Source organism: Crocodylus siamensis, chromosome 4 (genome assembly GCF_052110815.1).
Source record: "Crocodylus siamensis isolate JL-2025a chromosome 4, ASM5211081v1, whole genome shotgun sequence".
NCBI classification, from domain to species: domain Eukaryota; kingdom Metazoa; phylum Chordata; order Crocodylia; family Crocodylidae; genus Crocodylus; species Crocodylus siamensis.
Window position 1 is genome coordinate 214537496 of NC_143398.1, and position 21546 is coordinate 214559041.

Genomic DNA, 21546 nt, shown 5'->3' on the forward strand with positions numbered 1-21546 from the left:
TATAGCTTTTCTCTTTTCCTGGTCATACTCAGCAGTCTAAAAAAATCCTGCTTTTTTGATGGAACAACATTTGAAGTTGGATCTAAACTTCCAGTAAAGGGGAAAAAACACAGATACTTCATTGCTGCAGTATCCTGGTCACCTGATTTAGTATAATCACGGCTCAGTTCTCACATATTTTATTTTACGTCTCTCACTATTTCATGTGTATATTGTAGCCCAAGTCCCTGAGGTCAAATGATTATATGAACATTTCGGCTTTTGTTAAAAAACTAAAGCTCCTAGCCCTCATGGTTACAGACAAGATCTTGAAAATATGATCTTGGTGTACCATGAAGGCTCAAGACGCTAGACGATAAATAAAAGAACCCACAATTTATTCCTTACAAATAAATTAAACCAATTAGATTATTTTTGAAAGCATTAGCTTATGACTTTTTATTATTTGGGGTTAGCCATATGTCTGATTAAGTATTGAGTTTATTGTTTAGTATTTGTAGTCTGGTTTGCTTCATGTTCTGCATGTACAGTCCTGAGCTCATGAGCGATGCTTAACAATTAAGAACTGTTAGGTCCTCTGTCTTCAAACAGGAGCATGAATATCTCTGGCTGGATAATCTTGAATGGCCTGCTTTATTATATTCCATTGGGAAGGGTGGAACAGAAAAGCTGTCTCAGTTCACTGGTACTTAATTCTGTTTCCATAATTGCGCCGATAATAGTAGCGACAACATTCAACCAACTAACCAACCCTTGGACAGTTTGCATGAAGACTGCTTATTACAGGAGGGATTGAATTTCTTTTAAGAAACACATATGATAAGGCAGAAAAGTGAGAGGTCTGATTGTCCTCTAATACTGATGCAAACCAAGAGAAAGTCCCTTTAAATCAATTGAGTGTATACTGGTTTAGCCAGTATGGAGAAGAATTTGCAAAGTATTGTTAAGAGTGATTGGAAAATATCTTAAATGCAAAATCTAGATCAGTGGTTCTCAATTTTTTTTGATTCAGGGCACCCTCCACAACTTCTTTAAATATGGTGGCATCCCACTTGGGAACCACTGATGTGCTGCTTCGGCTTACCTGATAAGCCTAATGTAGGCAGACATTCTCCTCACGTCACCTTTCTTCCTGATCCAGTCCCCCACCCCGGCACCTCTCGGAAACAGACACGCAAGACAGTTCAATCTGGCAGTGGAGGTGGTGCAGCAGCCTGGAGATAGATGCCTCTGCTAACACCACTGCAGCCAGGCACGTGTGGGACTGAGCTGCGAAGACCTGCAGCAAGAACGGGCACTCTTGCCTGTATTAAAGTTATTGGATAAACCCAGTGGAGGCAGGAGCTCTTAATTCTGTTGCAGCTGCTTCTAGGTTCAGCTGTGCTGGGCCTCCTGGAAACCAAGGTGCATGGGAAACTTTTACCTGGCTGCAGCACTGTGGCAGTGGCTTCTCTCTGCAGGCCATGGCCAGGTTAAACTGTCCTGTGTGTCTTGATTTCCAGGAGAAACATTAGAGCTGATCTGGAAAGCCGCCATGGTAAGAGCGGGTGTTTCTGTCTGCATTACATAATGCAGGTGGCAGCACCCCTTTGTGCTGCAGTAACTTCCTAGTTTGGCTTCAGTGTGCTTGCTGGAAACTGGTGGGAAAGACTCACCAGGTTGCAGTCATAGCTGCATCATCTTCATCATCAGTCTTGGCATGGTGGCACCACTTACAGGTTCTTGCAGAATCCTGGGGTGCCATAGTGCTCCACTTGAGGAGCTGTGAGCTCGATCTTTGCAGGTCTAACAGAAAAGAGTTTGCCTCCCTCTAATATATTGCTGGGTTAGGTAACCATGTCTTATCTGGTAATAAGAGAGGCTTTATAGAGCTAGTTCTGATTTCCATTCTTATGTGACAAATACTCTATGTTTAGAAGAGGCAAAACAGTAAGTTTTGGGTCTCCACATTGCTTGGCAGAGTACTGTCACATAAGAAAATTATTTTTGTTATAGACAAACTGGAGCAGATCATGTCCTGGGTCAGCTAAGTCACCCCCACAGTGGTCACCTGAATCCCACTTTGCTTGACCCATCTGGCCTCTCAGGGTCCCATCCTGTTGTCTGGCCTACTATGCCTTGATGTTATAATTGGAGTGGGAGGCTGCTCCTAGATATCAGGGGGTTTCACTTCAGGTCCTAGACCTCTGTCTGAGCCAAGGGCCCCCTGACCATGGCCCACTTTACTCTGCTTGGGCCTCTCTGCCCGAGGTCTGCTGTCCCCAGGACCTTAGCAATCCCGGGCCCCAGCTCTAGCCTTGCCCTTCATGAGCTCTGGGCCCCTCAGAACAGCCTGACCCTTTGTGGGCTCTGGGACCCTCAGCCCTGGTAGGTTCTGGGCTTGTGCCCTCAGTCTTTTTTGCCATGTTTTACAGTCCTTCATCTGATAGCAGTGCTCCTCCCCCCAGTACTGCTTGCAGCCTTCAGACTTCTCAGGATGCTCAAATGGGGCTTGCTTCTCTCAGCCATATCCTCCTTATGCTGCTTGCCTCACCCTTTTGAAGGGTTTAGGATCCGGAGTGCCCCAGGCACCCTCCTTTGCAGTCTCCTCCCCCCCTACATCCATAATCCAGTCCTTTAGTTCAGACTTCAGCACAACAAAATACACGAGCTGCTGCTCTCAAACAAAAAGTCCCCTTCCCCCACCCCTTAATTCTGGGTCCGTGTCATATTTTAGTAATGAGCGATGGCCAAAATACTTGGTTCAGGTGGCTGGTGGTACAGGGGCTTCCTTGCAGCTCCCCACATTCTGGAGTCTTTCTTCCTTGGCCAGGCAGGCCCCCTTCTCCCCAAGCCTCAGTCATGGTCCTGGTTTTGTACGGTTTCTAACCCCCTCTCTGGATCACCAACCCCATTGCTTCTGCCTGTTGCGGAGCACTCAGGTGCCCTGTGCCTGAGAGCAGAAAAACAACTTGGGGGAGACCCCTAGTGGCAAGATGGGGGAGGTTCAGCTGCCAGTTGCTTGGGCAGCCAGAGTAACAGGTGCTGGTTGCCAGGACAACTGCTGGGGAGCCAGCTGACAGGAAGGGGCAGGGCCTGGCCCATATAAACCCAGGTGGGAGGGCAGTTCCCCTCTAGCGACCAAGGAAGGAGGAGCTTGGCCAGCGCAGACAGAAGGGACAACTCTTGACTGTGTGAGCATCCCTAGAGCGCTGCTGGGGGTTGGAGTATTTTCCCCAGTAGGGATTGAATGTTGTTTGGCCGGATGGATTAGTTTTATGTTATAGCCCAGGGGGCTTTGTGTTTTGTGTTTGTTGTTACACTGGAGGGCCAGGTGAGGCTATTAGGGGTTGGAGGAGGCCTCATAGGGGCTCCACAGTAGTGGGGGGACCCCAGTGCCAGAGAGGGCACAACATTCAGGGGTGTATTGACCCCAGTCCTGGAGCGGGCAGTGGTGAGACAAGCTAGAGGGTGCCAGTGAGGGCACAGGCTGTGAGACAAGTCAGAGAGTGTCTGTGTGGTGTGGAGGGGGAACAGACCTCAACAATGTCAGGTACATCTGCGAGGCTTGGGCTGCGTTGTAAGGGGAGGATAGAACTGGTGCAAATTTGAGCTGGGGCTTTTTGCTGCAGTGTATGTGCTCGGACATGCACTTTGTTGTGGAGCAAATTGTGCCACTTCAGGCAAAATAGCCCTACCTGGTCCTCCCAGATCTGCAGCCAGGGGGAGCTAGAGCCTGGGGCCAGCACCTGTGCTGAACCCAGCAGTATAAAAAGCTGCCCTGTCCTGGTCCCAGTTGTATAATAACCTGCCCTGGCCAGCGGTTCAGGGTTACTTGCCCTCAGGAGCTTCCGGGGCCTACCCAATTGGTATCTGGGGACACTAGCCCCTTGTGACTTTGGGATGCTGCTTCAGCAGTCTAGCTGACACTCTTTAAAATACCCCAAAATCTACATTCTTACACAATTAGAGCAAAAGAGAGAGAAAGGGGGATTGATCAGATGAACAATGTTTTATTGCTATATTTACAATGTTAAAAACACTTGAAGCCTACCAGTGTCTCTAGCATCATAATAAAATAAATTCTAAATATCTATATGTTTTAATGTTTGCTTTGGGTTTCCTTATCATGTGGTGGGTGTTTGATGTGGGGATCTGGGGTTTGCAGGAGGGGGTGAGAAGGGGGTGGGGGGATGTGGGTGGAAGTGGAGGAACATGGGAGGATGTGAGTCGTTGTGTGGGGGCTGCTTAGGACAGGTGGGTCCCCTGAATGAATGCCTTGTACTGCTGGTGGCTTGTGGGGCATGGCAGTGCTGATGACAGTGGGAGCGTGGTGGCAGTGGTAAGTGGGGAGCTCCCACAGATGCTGGTGGCGCTGTCAGCAACGGGGAGGGGTGATGAGCAGCGACCACCTGCAAATACTGCTGGTAGTGTCAGCAGCACCTTTCGTGAGGGGGTGCACTGCTATGCTTGGGGTGCACATATTGCCAATGGTCTCCTGCCCCCCTCAGGGCAGAACCCCCCCAGCACATGGACTATCCTGCCTGCAGGGTCCCTGCCCCTCCCCCCACTGGTCTTCTCCAGCCCCCTGCTCGTTCCCCTGCTCTTCTCCAGCTGCTGGAGGCTGGAGAGAGTAGGAGAATGAGCAGGGGGCTCATTCCCCCCACACTGCCATTCATTTTCCCCCCAACCCCAGCTCCCACCTCCCACACTCTCACTGGCAGTAGCGGTGAACAAGCAGGAGGCTGGAGAGAGCTGGGGAAGTCTCCTGCTAATCTCCAGGGGCTTGTCTCCAGCCACCTACTCCTTCCCTGCCCCTGGAGACATTCCTTTGCTGTCTCCTGCCCCCTGCTCATTTCCCCTGCTGTGTCCAGCCTCCCAAGGCTGGAGACAAGCAGGGGAATGAGCAGGAGGCTGGAGACAAGCCCTTGGAAATGAGCTGGAGACTTCCCCTGCTCTCTTCAGTGTCCTGTGTATTCCCTCCTACTGCAAGGGAATGGGGGGGGGGGGAGGGCTGGGAGAGCCAGCGGAGAGCTAGGGGAACAAACCGGGAGTGGGGAGAACAAACTGGGGGTGGAGGGAACAAACATCGAATTGGGGGGGCTGGAGAAGGGGGGAGGAGATTTCCCCACCTCCCTACTTACCTGGCAGAAGCTGGGTCCAGGTCCCTGCAGCTTGCACAGGCAGGCAGCATGCTTCAGGACTGGGGAAAGGGCCAATCACAGAGACGCTCTGGCAGGGTGCCAGGGTGTCTCTGTGGAGGACTGAGCCTCTGGTTGCCTTGGGGTACAGTTGGAGACCATGCCCTGACCTATTTTTTTTTTTTTTTTTTTCCCCCAGGGTATTGTTTGACCCCTGGATATCATTTTGCTCCCCCACTGCAAATTTACAGCATGGGGAATGTTTTTTTTTGTTCCTGCACATGCCTCTTGCAGCATCTCAAACGGGTTTGAGATGCTGCAAGAGGCAAGTGTGTCCTCGTCTGGACGTGCTCATAGAGGTGTAACAGGGAAGCTCTGTGCCCTGGGCAGTGACAGGATATAGGGCAGCAACCAATGGCAGTGGCACAGCCAGACACCAGCTGCAGTTGTGGTTATTTTTGTACCCTTTATGGTGGCACCCAGAGCTGTTGCCCCAGCCACACCCCCTCCCACTCAGTTCTGCTACTGAAAATTCTTTTGCTTTTACATAGTTTTGGATTTACAGTTGATCAAAGGACAGGAGAATAATTCTGAGGAAGCAGTTAGCCAGTGTTATAATTCCTTCATTTTTAGGAAAGAAGTTAAGCTGAAATAAGGGAGCCCTACAAAAGGTGTGCGAGTCCAGAGACACACTGCTTTATATTCAGGAGTTCTCTGACTTCGTGCCAATTTTGCAGAGGCAGGGCAACAGCAGGACTGTATTTCAGAATATCCAGTTATTCTTGTTTTAAACAAGAGACTGAAGAATTTGATTTAACGAGATAAATCTTATCCTCTTCAATTATTTGCATGTTGGTACCTGTTTTGAGAGAGAAGTGTTGATATTTCCCTAGCATGTGCAGTGATGCTGCTTAGGTGAAAGAAAAAGCAGTGCCTCTTATATTAACAAAGCAGTAGTTAAGGGGAAAACCATCATGTCTATTTTCTTTTTCTTTGGGACTGGCTTGTAGATCCCCTGTGTATTGGTTGATGACTTGAGACTGTTAGTATAGTCTATGTAAACATCACCAAAATGATTCATAGATTTCATAGACAGTAGGGCTGGAAGGGACCTCAGAAGATCGAGTCCAGCCCCCTGCCCAAGGAGCAGGAAGTCAGCTGGGGTCATAGGATCCCAACAAGATAAGCATCCAAATTTCTCTTGAAGACTGGCTTCCCTAGAGCGGGGGTGCACAGGCAGGGCCTCGAGCCCTCCCTCTCGCCCTCCTGTGTAAACTCCGCGCTAACTTGCATGCCGGGCAGACAAGCGCACTTGTTTGCACAGCCTGTTCTCGGGGCTCCAGTCGCGTAGCTCCCTGGGGGACTGGGCGAAGTAGGGGCCAGGGTGGGGTGAGATCCTCCCCAGTTCCTATCAGCCACCTCCATGCAGCTGAGCTGAGCTAGTCCCTTCCCACTGTGGCCCTGCTTACCTTTGGCTGCTGCTGGGGGTCGGTGGGGGAGCTCCATGGCAGTTTGGGGTTGATGAGGGGCTTTGGGGTGTGGGGGCACGACGGGCTTTTGTGTGAGTTCGTGCCGAATTGTATAAGGACTGAATTAAGCACAGGCTTAGACCTGGATGTTCAATTTAAAACTTTTATTGTTTCACAAAGTCATAAACTAAGGAGGTCTGTTGGTTCACGAGGTTCCCAAATCAAGCCCTTGCTTTCTAACCCGGAGGCTAGGTGCGGCTGCCTGATTCAGTAGTCTCAGAACTGGTCAACAGCTCATTTAAAAGAAGTCTCTTATCTTTTTTAAGACAAAAGATACAAAACTGTCCTCACTCTGACAGTGAAGCATCTAACATAACTTTACTATTACTTATATATGATAACACATATACATATGTATTTTTAATTCTTACTTCTATTGGTTATTTAGTTAACTTATCTATATTATAATATCGGGTGATATGCTCTGTATTATAATTTTTATACTTCTTATGTTAATTCTTAATGACCTTTATGTTTTTTATGTTAATTTTTCATTGCTGTCTTTAGCAAGGTTAAAAGGTCAAGGCTTACATAATATGCAGTTGTTTTTCATCATTGCGGTTTAGCCATGCGGTTTCCTGTTTTAACAATATAAGCTGCTTGCTTGCAATTTTTATCATTGTTAGCATTTTCATCTAAGGGTCAGAAGGTCAGCATTTTCATCTATGGGTCAGAAGGTGATTACCAGAATGTCAATCGCTGACTCCTCAACCTCCTTGAAGCATCCTGGGAGTTTTAGTGCATTGTTCTTAGTGCTTATGCTAAGCAAGGTCTAGCATTATCTCACAGCTTTCACCTGTGCACTTTGAGCCACTCCCTAAGCCTCTCTGAGGCATTTTTCTTTTAAACTAAGCACATGTGCAGTGGGCCCGCCTCTGGCACCTGTACTACTCTCAGGCAAGGAAGAGCCCTGCCTGGGATTTGGGGAACCTGCCTGCCTGGAATGGGGTTGGTGAGTACCCTTTCCCCTCCTCTACTGTCCCCCTGGGGGGTGGGCCAAGTAGGGGCCGGGGTGGGGTGAGACCCTCCCCAGTTCCTAATCGGCTGCCTCCCTGCAGCTGAGCTGGGCTAGTCCCCTCCCACCATGGCCCCAGTTACTTCTGGCTGCTGCTGGGGGTCGGTGGAGGGGCTCTGCAGCAGTTGGGGGTCACTGGGGGGCTTTGAGGTATGGGGGCATGACGGCCTTTCCCCCCATGCGTCTCGTGCTGCTCCCTAAGCCTCTCATTCTTTTGAATGAAGCTGTCAAATCTTCCTTTATCTGTAAAGATCCACGAATAACTTAAGGAAGAGTTTGAAAAATATACTTAAGTGCAATTCTGCCTTTTTTTTTTTTTTAAATAATTTTTATTAGTTTCTTTTACCAAGTAGCAAGCATGTTCAATAATTGTGCAAAGGAAATAGCTGTATTCTCAAATTTTTGTTCTCATGCTGTGACAGTGCAATAAAATCTAAGGCTTTTTCTAAATATTCTGACATGTCAGCCACATGCTACATGCCAGGAACATTTTAGAAGATAACGCACATGATTCCTATAAAATCAATGGACTCTTGGTAAAGCCAGTCATAATTTTTCAGTTATTTACTGAATTTTCAGATGAAAGTTTATTTTACTCTCCTATTTCAATATGCAAATACTCTGGGGTATGAGGGCTTATCCTATGTGCTGCCTTTTGCAAGACTGCTGTCTAAATCTCGTATGGTTAAGGGTTTACAGGCCAAGGGTTAGGGTTAAGGTTTTACAGGCCAAGCCCTAAGAGGAGAGACTGAGGGACCTGGACCTCTTCAGCCTCTGCAAGAGAAGGCCAAGAGGTGATTTTGTGGCTGCCTACAAATTCATTAGCGGAGCACAGTAAGGAATTGGAGAGGCTCTGTTCACTAGGGTGCCTCTTGGGGTAATAAAGAACAATGGTCACAAACTGATGGAGTAGATTCAGGCTTGACATCAGGAAAAACTTCACAGTAAGGGCAACCAAAACTTGGAATGGGTTTCCATGGGAGGTGGTGTTCTCTCCTACCTTGCATGTCTTTAAGAGAAGGCTGGATAGGTATCTGGCTGGGGTCATCTGACCCCAGCACTCTTTCCTCCTCAGGCAGGGGGGTGGACTCAATGATCTGTTGCAGTCCCTTCTGACCTTAGTGTAATCTGGGCAGTACTCCAAGAGGTACCTCCTCTCCAACTGAAGGGATCAAAGCAGGTGCAGAAGCACTGTGGAAGGTGTAGGGAGTCTCCTCCCCCTATAGAGCAGAGACAGACCACCAATGGGAACTTAACCATATGCCTTTTTAATGAGAGAACAGTACTAGGAACATAACGGGTATAAACCAGGGGGTATAGGGCAACACCCTGAGGGGGCAGGATTCAACAAAGGTTTAACATACAATCATTGACATATTCATCCAGTTGACAAGAGACAGGGTTAACAAAATATAAAACACGGACAACAGAACAAACAATACTGGTTGGTGAAGTTATAAAAGGCACAAAATGTCAAATAACAAGGAATATAGGGCTTAGGTATCTGGAGGAAGACGCAATGGCCCCTTTCCACTGCAACAAGAGTTTCTGCCTGTTAGTTCACTCACCCCAAGTCATCCCAGCTGGGACTTGAACAGAGGTCTCCCATATGGTAGGCAGAAACTTTACCACACAGGCACCAGTGTTGGTATTGCACTAAGCTGCTAGGAATCTTGACCTTCCTGGAGCCCCGGCCTCACTTTGAGCTGCCTCTTATTGGAGGAGCTGGAAGCAGAGCTGGGAACCCCTCAGGTCACTGCTCAGATCCTTGCTGGAGCTGGGGGAGCCCCTCCTGCTGGCTGCAGCCTCTCCCAGGGGATCCTGGAGCCCAGCAAGGAGCCTCTCCTGCCAGCTGCATGCACTGCTGAGGGTCCAACTGCTGCCTGCAGGTCCCGCTCCTTCAGGTGCCTCTGGGGCAACTGCTCCCACCCCACTGGCCCAGCTCTTGCCAGCTCTTTGAGACTCCTTCCTAGTGGTCCCTCACTGGTCTTCCCTGAGTCAGTTGTGCTGCCCTTTTATCCTCTACCAGGTGACCCAAGGGGTCAACTGGGGGACACGGAGGGTGAGTCTCTGGGGCCTGATTGGTGAGGAAAGAGAATCCCAAGTCCTCCAATCATCTCTTACCCCTTCAAAACCCCTGGGCTAAGTCACTGCCAGCTAGCCCGTCACACTAGCATCTATGAATCTATAAACTACCATTAAAATAATAACTCACTAATAGTAAGCATATCCTGTTAGACTTTGAATCCCATTTGTGACTCTTATAATCCTCCAGTACCACTAGCTAATCTTGTTGGATCTCTATGTGGAGATGAATGTCTGGATATGATAATCCAATAATTAAATGTAGAGGCAGTAAGCAGACATATACAATAAAAACAGTTTCAACATTGGGTTTATTTTTTTGGTCTTTTTCTTTACGATGTTTTTGAAAGTAAAATATCTAAAAGTATTTGTTATGCAGACTTTTAGGGATAATTAGAAAACTGTTTTGTGCTATATTACTTGGAAAGATAGCCCAGGAAATCAATATCTATAAATATTTAGAAGTTTGTAAGCATTAAACTTTATAAAAGGGCAGTCCCAATGGAAATACTCCAGTGGATAAAACCAGAATTTTACAAATATTACACATTCTTAGAAACTGACTTGAAAGTGAGGCTCTGAACACTTTCAGTGACTATGTGAAGAGAAATGTAGAGTAAATATGATCATCATTTAGTACACTTTATTTAAAGCTTTACATTGGTAAAGCTTTATTTCTAACCTAGGTAAGAATGTTTGTTAATCTAACTGTGTCCCTTATGTCTTATACTGTTTAAGGGCAAATATCTTTGGAAGCATGTGTGATTCTTTTTCACTTCTATATGATACACTGTCAGAAGAGGCCTAATTTTGAATCTGCATAAGTATGACAAAAGAAAATGCCAGTCACGATCCAGAGATTCAGGCACAATAAGAATTCAGAATTTCTGGAACAGAAAGAACACGTTTACTAGGTTCTGAACCACAGTGGAGCTAACACAAAAAGAGAAGCAAAGTACAGGTGCGCTCATTAATTTATACCACAGGGACCAAGCCTGAAAACATGTATACATATCATTTGCTTTTACTGAGAGAGGAAATTGTCACTCCAATTCTGATGCACTGGATTTGCATAAAGCAGTTCTAAAAACTCCAGATCAGGCCAGGAAGAATTTTTTTTCAGTACAGAAACTGAGGAAGACAGCTGCAAACTGTGCTTTGAGGACCAGAGGCATGGCATGGAAAAAATGCACCACGGGCAGTCTTTTCTCACCTTCCTCTCCTCCTCCCTTGTACCTTCTGGCTCACAGGAGCAGGAACAGCAGCAATAGCAGGTTCAAGGCTTTCTGAGAACTGTAGTTCTCTAGAGGCAGTGGAGTTTGCTGCTGCAAGGGGAAACTTTGACTATGACGCACATTGCCTGCAATGGGTTCCTCCTGCAGCTAGAAAGTGCAGATAGAGCAAGGAAGGCAGGCAGTAGCCCTGGGGTGGGGCATCCTCTCCCTGTCCTGGTGCCCTTGCCCTTGCATGGTGCCTGAGGCACATGCTCTCTCACCCATCCCACATTATGCAATTGTTTAGGACATCCTCCAACAGCCTAAAATGTTGCTGGGGCATAGGTATGACTAAAGGCAGGAGGCTTTCTTTTGGGGTCAGCAAGTAGCTTAATGGATTTTAGAGCCGTTCTGTGCATTCTCAGTTGTGATTCCCAAAATATACCTGCACCACAACTGAAGTTGTGATTGCAGGACATAGAGGCATTCCCAAACTTCCTTTAGTATGCTAGCTGGGATACCGCTAGCAGTAAAGTTGTGGCAGGCTGGTCTTCAATGCAGCTGTACAAGCCCCCTCAGATGCATCTCTACGGTTCTTTTGACCAGCCTGGGACATTTTTGCTCAGGACTGCTGTAAGTCATCTACTCTGCCTGATTGTTTGGCTTTGATGCACGTTGTTACTAGACTTCAATGTTAGAATTCATTTGCTGGCAATGAAGTCATAAAATGCTTCGACAAGAATAGTCCATTCTCTGAAGAAAGTGTTTATTGAGCACAGTATTGAGCAATTTAAAGCGTAAGACAGCAGAAGAACTTTGCCCAATCTAAACCCCAGCAAAATAAGACACAGTAGATGTATCTATGTGTTCATTAATGCGCCATAGTTAGGGCGCATTAAGTTTTGTTTGGATAACCCACTACTAGATCAATGCACAGCAACTGGAGCCACTGAGTAGTAGCACCAACGCATGGCTTTTTAGTGACCTCAGATGCGCAATAGCCTAATACTACTGCACAGTAGTGTATTAACATTCATAGATGGTAAAGTTGGAAGGGACCTCAGAAGATCATCGGGTCCAGCCCCCTGCACCAGGCAGGAAAGACAACTGGGGTCAGGTGACCCCAGCAAGGTGATCGTCTAGTCTCCTCTTGTAGATTTCCAGGGTAGGTGATTGCAGGGAGCTTGTTCAGAGATTTCATAGAAATTAGGGCTGGAAGGGACATTGGAAGATCACTGGGTTCAGCCCCCTACCCTAGGGACAGGAAGTCAGCTCGGGTCAAACGATCCCAGCAAGATAAGCGTTCATGCAAAAGGCTTGGGAGAATTTCTCTAACCAGGCATGGCAAAAGGCCATAATACTCAAGTCTGTAGTACATCACCTTACAAGCCCTGGTGTGGCAAGTACAACAATACGTCTTCCTGATACAAACTGCTTTCATAGATGTAGGGTCAGAAGTGGCCTAAGTAGATGTTCAAGTCCATCCCCATGCCCTGGACAGGAAAAGTCCCAAGGCCCTGCAGCAGCTCAGGGACCAGCTGGCACAAAAACTAGCCTAAAGCCACTTTTGTCATATTTTCTGCTATGCTTCTAGAGGGGCAACACGCAAATCTGTCCTCTTCAGTCTACCAGTCAGGTTCACACAGGTGCTCATACAGTTACTGACCACAGCTTTGCCAAGAATTTCTTGTTGCTTCTAACATTCTGAATGTGACTATTTCTTCTGACCAACCTAAATCACTTTATTGAAGAACTATCACCAAGCACTGATTTACATTTATACTAGTAGCAAAAATTTCAGAAGAAATGTCCAAAGATGTACCATCCAATGATAGCACCACAGGCATAACTTAGACTCCATGGCTAGGGACAGACATTCAAAAAGCCAGAGCCTGAATTGATTCAATCTTTACAGGTTAGTCTATTTGCAAGTGAATAGACATTCACTTTTGATTTCAGAAATGCAGGCACATGCCTGCAGTGACTCAGGCTCGAAGCCAGGGTGTGCTAGAGCAACCCTCCTATGCCTTCAGCAGCTGTAAGGCTGGAAGGAAGCTGACCTGGGAAATGAGTGTGTGTGGCCAGACTCCCGGCAGGGACTAAGCGTGATTGCAGAAGAGTTTAAACCCCAACCCTGACCTGTAGGGACCCCAGTCAGGATGTGCCGGAGGGGTGGCAGTGCATAGAAACAACCCTTGCCAGGCTTGTTCCAGAGGCCAAACACTGGCTGGGGCAGCACCTCAGGTAAAAGACGATGGGGGGGGGGTGAAATTAAACTCCCGTCTCCAGGCATGGGCCCCATACCCAAGTCGGGGTTTGTCCAGTTTTCCCACCTGCTCCTGTTTGCGCAGTGGTGGCCCTGGCCAGAGCTGGGGGCATGGCCCTGTTATCCACCCAGGGCTGGGGCTGAGCCAAGCCAGCCTGCAGGTGCGATTGAGGACAGACACAGAGGGGCCAGCCTGGGCTGGGCCACAGGGGCCAGGCCCTTCCCAGCAGGCTGCAGCTGGGGCTAGCCCCACAGGGGCTGTGCAGCCACACTGATCCCAGCTTCCCATGCCCCGCCAGGTGGGGCTGTCATGGAGGCACAGCCAGCTGGGAAGGGTTCGCAGCGGTTGCTCATGGCACAGGCAAGCAGTGTGGGTAGAAGGCAGCTGGAGCCAGAGTCCCATGTGCTCGCCAGAAGCTGCCAAGATGCAGCTCCCCACCCCCCACTGCCCAGAGTGGCACAGCAGGAGTGGGAGAAGGAAGATCTGCTGACAATGAGGAGAAACTGGCTGAGCCAGGCAGGGCTGATCTGCTCCCCTCACCTCCAGCTGAGGCTCCTGACACGCTGCACAGCGCTGCCGCACACAGGTGGAAGTTTGAGCCCAGCAGCTTCTGCCCAGCACATGGAGCTCTGGCTCCAGCTCTGGCTGCCTTCCATCTGCTCCGTCTGCCTGGGACCATGAGCAGCCCCTGCGGGTGGAGCAGGTGGAAAGCGGCTGAGAGTCAGAGCCAGAGCTCTGAGCCCGGCAGAAGCCATTGGGCTCAAGCCTCCCACCCACCCACCCAGAGTGGCATGGCAGGGGCAGCAGGGTGGTGGCAGTGGCAGCTGGAGGTGAGGGAGACAGAACAACACCCCCAGTGCTGTCCAGCACACAGATCCTTATATATATTTTACTGATAATCTGCATACTTTCTACAAACATTAGATTTCAGTGAGTATGTCACCTTGGGTGGGGGGACCCAGCCTGATGTATTTTCCTGCTTAGTCTCAGGGTTTATGTTTCTTAAAAGAGGAATAAGGTGTGTTTTTGTATCTGCTTGTTTATAGATCCATGTATATATATCTGATAATCTGTAAACATTTTACTGTATATTCTTGGTGTGTCAACCCTGCTTGACTGCAGCAATAACTTATACTGTGCTGCCCTATCTCACTCCCACACTCTGATGACCCCAAATGTACCCCACACCATACTTCCCTATAGGCCACCCAAAGGCTTATCATCTCCACCAGTCCCTCCCTTCCATTCTGGTACTGACTTCCAAAGAAGGACTGTCTGCCTACCTGCATACCAGCAGCATTACTGGCAAGAGATGAGATGAAGCATCACATAGCTGGGAGGCTCTTAGGGGTACAATGCTCTGAGAAAGTGTTCCCTGCAGGGTGTTGCAGTCCTGCTCAGACAACAGGTGCAGCCTGAACATTCTCACTGTGAACAAGTTTTGCTACTGCATGGTGTTATTAGGCAACTGTGCAGTTAGCATCTTGTGTAGATGCACCCAGTGATGACATGCAACTTAGCCTAATTTAAAATGCAATATAATAAGCCAAAAAGACAACAGAAAACCTTGCATAAATCTTCCATAATCCCACGGGCAGAGTATCACCTTGCAGTTGGGTATTCAGAAGGTCTTTCTACAGGGCCTGTAGGTCTTAGCTGGTGAGGGCAGTCCCACAGTTTTCATCTTTACCTGTGTTTTTATAGGCAATCTGCACCCCTTCCTCCCCCAGTTGCCTTGACAATGGCACATCTTTCACATATCCCCCCCATCTTTCACAACTTCCATGTCTCAGGATGTTCCTGGTTTTCACAGGATTAACAATGTAAACAGTAAAAGGTGACATTGTTTACAAAGTGCCTAATGCTTATTTTGTAATGTAGCCATCTTTGAAATGTAGGGCTTTAGCAGACATTATTCCACAACTAATTAAGCAATACATTGTAACATGCCAGGTATTCATCCAATTTCTCATGTGATAAAATGGCAAACCAGTCACAAAGATGTTGCACATTTAACATATCAGGCTTTAATTTGAACACGTGGCATACAACTCGGCATCAGCCTGCATGGCATGGCTTTAAATGTTCCTGCTTGCAGGGTGCCCTTTGGCTCTCTGTGGTGGGGACATTTAAAGTCATGCTATACTGCCTAGTGCTGGGCTGATAGGAGTGTAGCACAAACAACTGAGGTTTGGGCAGCTCCCCAATCCACAGCTTCCTATGCTTTGGTGTTCTTGGGGTCAGCTGTATACCCTGGCATACATACAATAGGATCTGAGGAATTTTTCCCTATCCTGCTGTTTTGGATGTTCAGTGCCTAGCATGGCAAGACTTTTGGGATCCAGGATAACATTCCTCAGATCCCATTGCGTAATTAAATAAATATGTGCCAGTGGCCTAGATGAAACAAGTTTGGCAAGGAAGCAGGATAAATGCACCCTCTGGGAGCCTAGCTGCATAGGTGGGTAGACCACACTGAAATCTGTTTTGTTAAATCTTCACTGCTATTATTTACCAAGCTAGTTAGGCTAACACCTGTATAGATATGCTTACATGTGCTGTAATCACACCTCTGGTTGCAGTGTGGATATAGATTAGAGGCAAAGTTTTAAAGTTATAATAAGATTTAAATAAATTCATATATTAACTTTTTAAAATAACGAAAAAGTATTATTTATATAATGACTTATAAAAGTTATACAGGTTTCTCTCGCTTTATATGGTTTCTGTATGTGTGAATTCACTCTTATGCAATGACCCTTTTTATACCAAAAATTTGTTATATACAAAGTAAATTTATTCTTATGCGATCAGTGAGGTGGAAGCCCACAGATAGTTGCTTTGTGCAGTGCACTGTGGGAGTGAAACCATAGGCAGAGGAAGAACAAATTATTTGGGGCGGGTGAGCCAGGTGGTGGTGTCTGGGCCAGGCTGCAGTACTGGCCCTGCAGCCTGGCCTGGTCCAGCCCCATCAGCATGGCACCCCAGGAGCTGAGCCATGAAGCCACCCGGCAGTAGCGCCTGTGCTTCTGGAGCTGCAGCTGTGCTTGTGTGTACTGTCTGCTGTTGGTGAGTACCAAAATTGTCTTGTAAAAGTGATAGAAATGTGTCTGGGGTCAGTACAGTTGAGGTATTGGAATGTATCCCTGTTTTTTATATTGTAAGGTTCTCTTTAGGCAAATTTGAGTTTTGCGCCATTTACCAGGAACGCATGTACAGCATAAAGCAGGGGAAACCTATATAGCAGATTTTCATTACATTTGAAAACTAAAATGGTTTAAAATAGTAAGTTAAAGGCTTATTGCCTCTCATTTTGTTGACAATAACTTACCCATTTAATAACACAATATCATGTTTTTAGTAAGCTTTCAAGCTTTATTTAATAGATTTCATAGACATCAGGGCTGGAAGGGACCTCACAAGGTCATCTGATCCAGCTCCCTGCCCAAGGGGCAGGAAGTCAGCTGGGGTCAAAGGAACCCAGCAACATAGGGATCCAAATAGTTTTGAGGCATTTCATCTTTAGATAACGTGCTCCATCCTGGTCTACAAAAATATTGTGGCTGAAATAGAAAAGGAGAGGCTCTTTTTAAGGACAGGTATTCAAGCACGTATAAGCAGTCTATTCCACATCAGCTTTAGGTTTTTCTGGTCTGGATATTTCTGCCATTACTGTGTCATGGACAATATAGATTCCTCTGACAGTCTTGCAGTGTGCCACAGAGGGAGTTCCACTGTGTCATGATAAGCTGGAAATATGTTGTGAGATCCTGTCTTGTGCATTTCTTCAGGCAGGATCACATAAGTTTGAACTTCTTTCTGCTTACTTTCTCTCTAGCAGAAACCATATGTAGCTTTCAGACAGTGGTAGCAATATCTAGACTTTCACAGCAACTGTACATCTCCTTCATTAATGTTTCTGCTCCATAGCGTAGAGTTTAAAGAGAGAGAAATTAACCTTGATTTCTGCAGTATCTGTAAATCAGACTTTGAGAATAACCGGTGGGAAGCAGGGTTGTAATTCTTGTTCTGCTGCTGTATTGCTTGCACTTGAGTTTGTGTTTTGCAAGACAGTTGCTGATTCTGGAGGATGTGAAATAGTTTTAGTGCTTGTAAATGGATGACAGGGCAGATGGATCTATCATTATAAATAGTTTGATATGGATACACATCCTGATATATTGCTGCTGAGGAGAATTTTGCCAAAGTTGTTTAATTTCATGGGTCTGGTACTAAGGCAGTTCTTAGAAGCCTGAAGGCGGCATTATTCAAGTAGCAGCAGAGAGGACAAGACCATCCCTATTCTAGAGTACTCACCAGTTGAGCCGGGAAAGGGTGGGGTGAAGGGGTATAAGGTAATGTAAGAGAGTACAGCTTTACTAGCTCTTGGTGCTACATCATGAGTGTTCCATCGGTCTGGCCCCCTGTGTCCAATGACTATGGCCACGTGCATGTGTTATATTTCTATCAGGAGAATTATCACTTTCTGGTTAAAAACTACAAGTGTAGAATTGTTCATGGCTCTGATCTGGGCATATTCTTTTTTGTTAAGAGCCATCATTGTGGTATAACAAACCAGTCATCTGGGCCTTTTAGGGAAGAGGCCTTGAACTACTGCCAGTATCAGAAAAGGAAATGGTTGAGAGATAACTTACTGCATTTAAATACATGATGTTAGATGAACATTTGGGGACTAGAGAAGTACTGGGTATTGACGCATGGAGGAAAGAAGGAACGAAATCTGAGGAGGCGAAGGATAACATTTTTATGTAGTACCTTAAATACGACTGAAAGAAAGAGGAGCAGGGGGAAAAGGTAGTAAGGGGAGCTGTTGGAGAAGATGTTTCTACATACCCATTCCTAGAAACTCTTCTCAGTACTATTACGCAGTCAGTGGACAGTTGCTTTGAATGGACTGTAAATGACTCCATGAGCTGAAATGATCCAATGTTCCCAGTTCGTTCTTCACCCTTAGAAATGCGTAGAATTAAGGCAAGGAGAACAGGTGCCTGTTTGACATCCAGCTCTAGTACCATTGAATACTAGTTATGTCCTGTACCTGTGCTTGTATGTTACACAGTGGTACATATTTGCATTTGTTTGCTTTTAAATATTTGTTTACAGACAGCTGGTACGCCTGCAGAGCTTTTCAAAACACTGCTGTAATTCTATTTTCTTTGTTAGTAACTTGTTTAGTTGAACGATACATTGATATGTAAGCACTCAGGAAAGAAGAAAGTGTCAGGAAATTATATCCAGCACTTTTAATAAAGCATCAAACTTGCTTTTATTCACAAAAGCAATAGCATATTCACCCCCCATTGTACAATAGTACCCAGTATCACCTTTTCTCATTCATATTACTGATGCAAGGATGTGAGCGCTCAAGATAGCAAGAGAAATAAGGGATATCTCCAAAGACAAAAGGCTTAAACCAGATGTGAAATGGGCCTTTCCTGGGGGGGAAAAACATGTTCTTGTCTATATGCCATAATAATACTTGTAACCCTGGCAGCAGCACTCTTTGCAGCCACGGCCAACTTTTGCTCTCCCATGGTCCTCCTCGCACCAGACCACACACTAAATAACTATTTACAGTAATTTATTATTTAGAATAATAACGGAGAGATTGACAAATTTGACATCCCATAAACAACAAAATATTTTCAATGAGCTCAATAATAATCTGTACCAGCAGATAAAGCAAATACTTATCATATAGCAATTTATTAACTTTAACACTCAGGCAACTTATAGCAGGTATATACACTTAGCCAGGTCTCTATAATATCACTCTGTCCACAGCAAAGTAGCCCACTGTGGAGTGGCTGCAGTGGTGCCCCGGGGAGCGGTGCTCGCTCTACCACAGAAGAGGGGTGGCAATGCCGTCATCTAGACAGAAGACGGGGGTGCCTGTCAGGACCTCAGGTATGGCTGCTCTGGAGACCAGGTTTTCTTCCCTTGTCCAGTCTTTCCTGGGCTCCTGCAATCAATCCCACCATTCCCCAGACACTTCCCAAGGCAGCTCCCCTGTGTCAGGCACCTGGACTGCCCCTTCTCAGCTGCACTTTACTGAGCCTCTGCTGGACCTCCCATGCAGCCGCGATTCCCTGCTGCTTTCTCAACTCTCCCAGAGCACCTCCTCTAGCAACCCCTGTCCCTGACTCCCTCCAGTGACTCCCTGCACCCAGGGATCTTAACAGTGGGGTGGGGGACCCATTTGCACAACCCCTGCTCCTTTAATAAAGGGTACCAGGCAATCCTGGGTGCTCAGGAGCTGGTGGCTCGTCTGCCCTCAGTAGCAGCTCTCTTGGTCACAATTCTGCCAATCGTCCTCTCAAAGCACTTGTCCTGGTAGCAGCCCCCTCAGAAGCAGCCCTTCTCCGCACAGCTCCAGCTCCCCTCTTCCCAGCTAGTCTTCTCTGTTTTCTTCCTGGGTTTTTCACCCTGGAGTTCCAGCTGTCCAGCCATGTGCATGCATTCTGTGTGCACAGCCTGCTGCAGGTCCTTGTCCCAAGAGTGCGAACACCCTGCTTGAGTTTGCAAGCTCTGAGGAAACCGTTCAGCACCTTTACATACTGATGGTACTAGACACATTGCCATCCAAAGGATTTTGTAGGTAATACAGTCTTGCTTTCAGTCAGCCATGTTCATCTTTACTACCATCCTATAATTGCTAAGATGTTCACGTAAGCCCTGACAGGGCCATCACCATCAGCGGCTTCTGCGGGTGCTCACCAGCCCCACCCCCACCGCTGGCGCCCTTGGCGGCTTCTGTGGGTGCCTCCCCCCCTGTCGTCCATAGTATTATTCACCTCACAAGTCTCCATTATGATGCAGTTCCAATACACTGTGCTAGTTGTACTACATCAGAAGTACCAGCCCACATTAAAGAAGACTTTATTGATTGCAGTGTGCAACAAGTATGTCTGCTTTGCATCCAACCTGAAAGAACTTCCCTTTGAGACTTGCTGCTGCCTTGTGAGGGAAAGAAACTGCTGCCAAAATACTCTCCATGCTTTTACTATCCTTTCTCTCCATCTTGCAAAAGTAAAAGTACAGCTACACAATGGCGGTACTCCTCCAAAAATGCTGGAACTGATTTGACACTGGCAGGAATGGACAGAAGCAAGGAACCTCTGGAGCAGAAAGTGCTTCAGCCAAATATGTTAGTGGCCTAAGAGCACTTATTCCCAGAGGCCCAGGAAGGGCAAAAAATATTCTCCCACAAAACACAAGAAACCAGTTCCTAGACCAGTTCAGATTACAGAGCCTTGATAACCCAAAGTTTCATGTCCTGAAATCCTAGGAACAACCAGTGTAACGCTGGGCATCTGAGGCCAAGAGTCTCTGATGAAGCTAGATTGCTACTGAGTAGCCTGGAGACAAGAAATTAATATAGATAAAAAAATTAGATGAGGGGTCAGCATGATAGTGATCTTAGTGCATTGGCAACCTAACCTTTATTAAATTTTTGAAGGCATCATAGGAAAGGAGAGTTTATTAGGAAACAATTTTAAAGAGAACAAGAAAGTAGCTGTAGATGTTATTGTTTAGAGACTAAACTAGTCTCTATGATATTGTGTAGAGACTGAATAAACCATAATAGGGAGGGCTTAGTATGTACAAGGTTTTGAAAGTGAAGGTGAAAAACAGCTAAAGGACAAAAGAAACGATTGCAAAAAAATAACTGAGGGGAGGGAGACAGAGAGAGAGAGTCTGAGACAGGAAAAAGGCTGTTTTTTATATATAATTGAAAATTGGAGAAAATTAGAAAATAGACATAGAAACAGTTATACCGACGGGAATAGAAAAAAGGGAAAAGTTATTTAGTTATTTTATAGAAGATTTGCTTTATCCATCACTTCAGTCTAGAAGGTCGAAGTGTTTGTTCAGCCGTCAGCTTCACAGGCTACATTTCCAGTACTGCAACTTGCAATTTCTGCTACTAGCCAACTTAGGAGCTTTTTACCCGTTCTGCTGGTTTCTTGCCACCGTAACTGAAAGACCTAGAACACTGTCATTTGGTTTATCTGTAATTTCCCCAGTCCTTGATTAATAGAGATGCAATTTTCAATGACCTTGCATCGAATACCCCAAAAATATTATGTGGAATTGTAATTGTGCAACAAAATGCTCCACATGATACTTAAAAAAGTATAGGGGTAAGTGTAACAGAAAAAACATGCAAATAAAAACAGTATAATAAACAAGATTTCATTGCTGAGCTAATACAGCCTTACCTTATTTGTGTTAGCTACAAAAATGAGTATCTTTTGTGACCTGGGCAAGTCTGATATTATTAAAGTCTTCAGT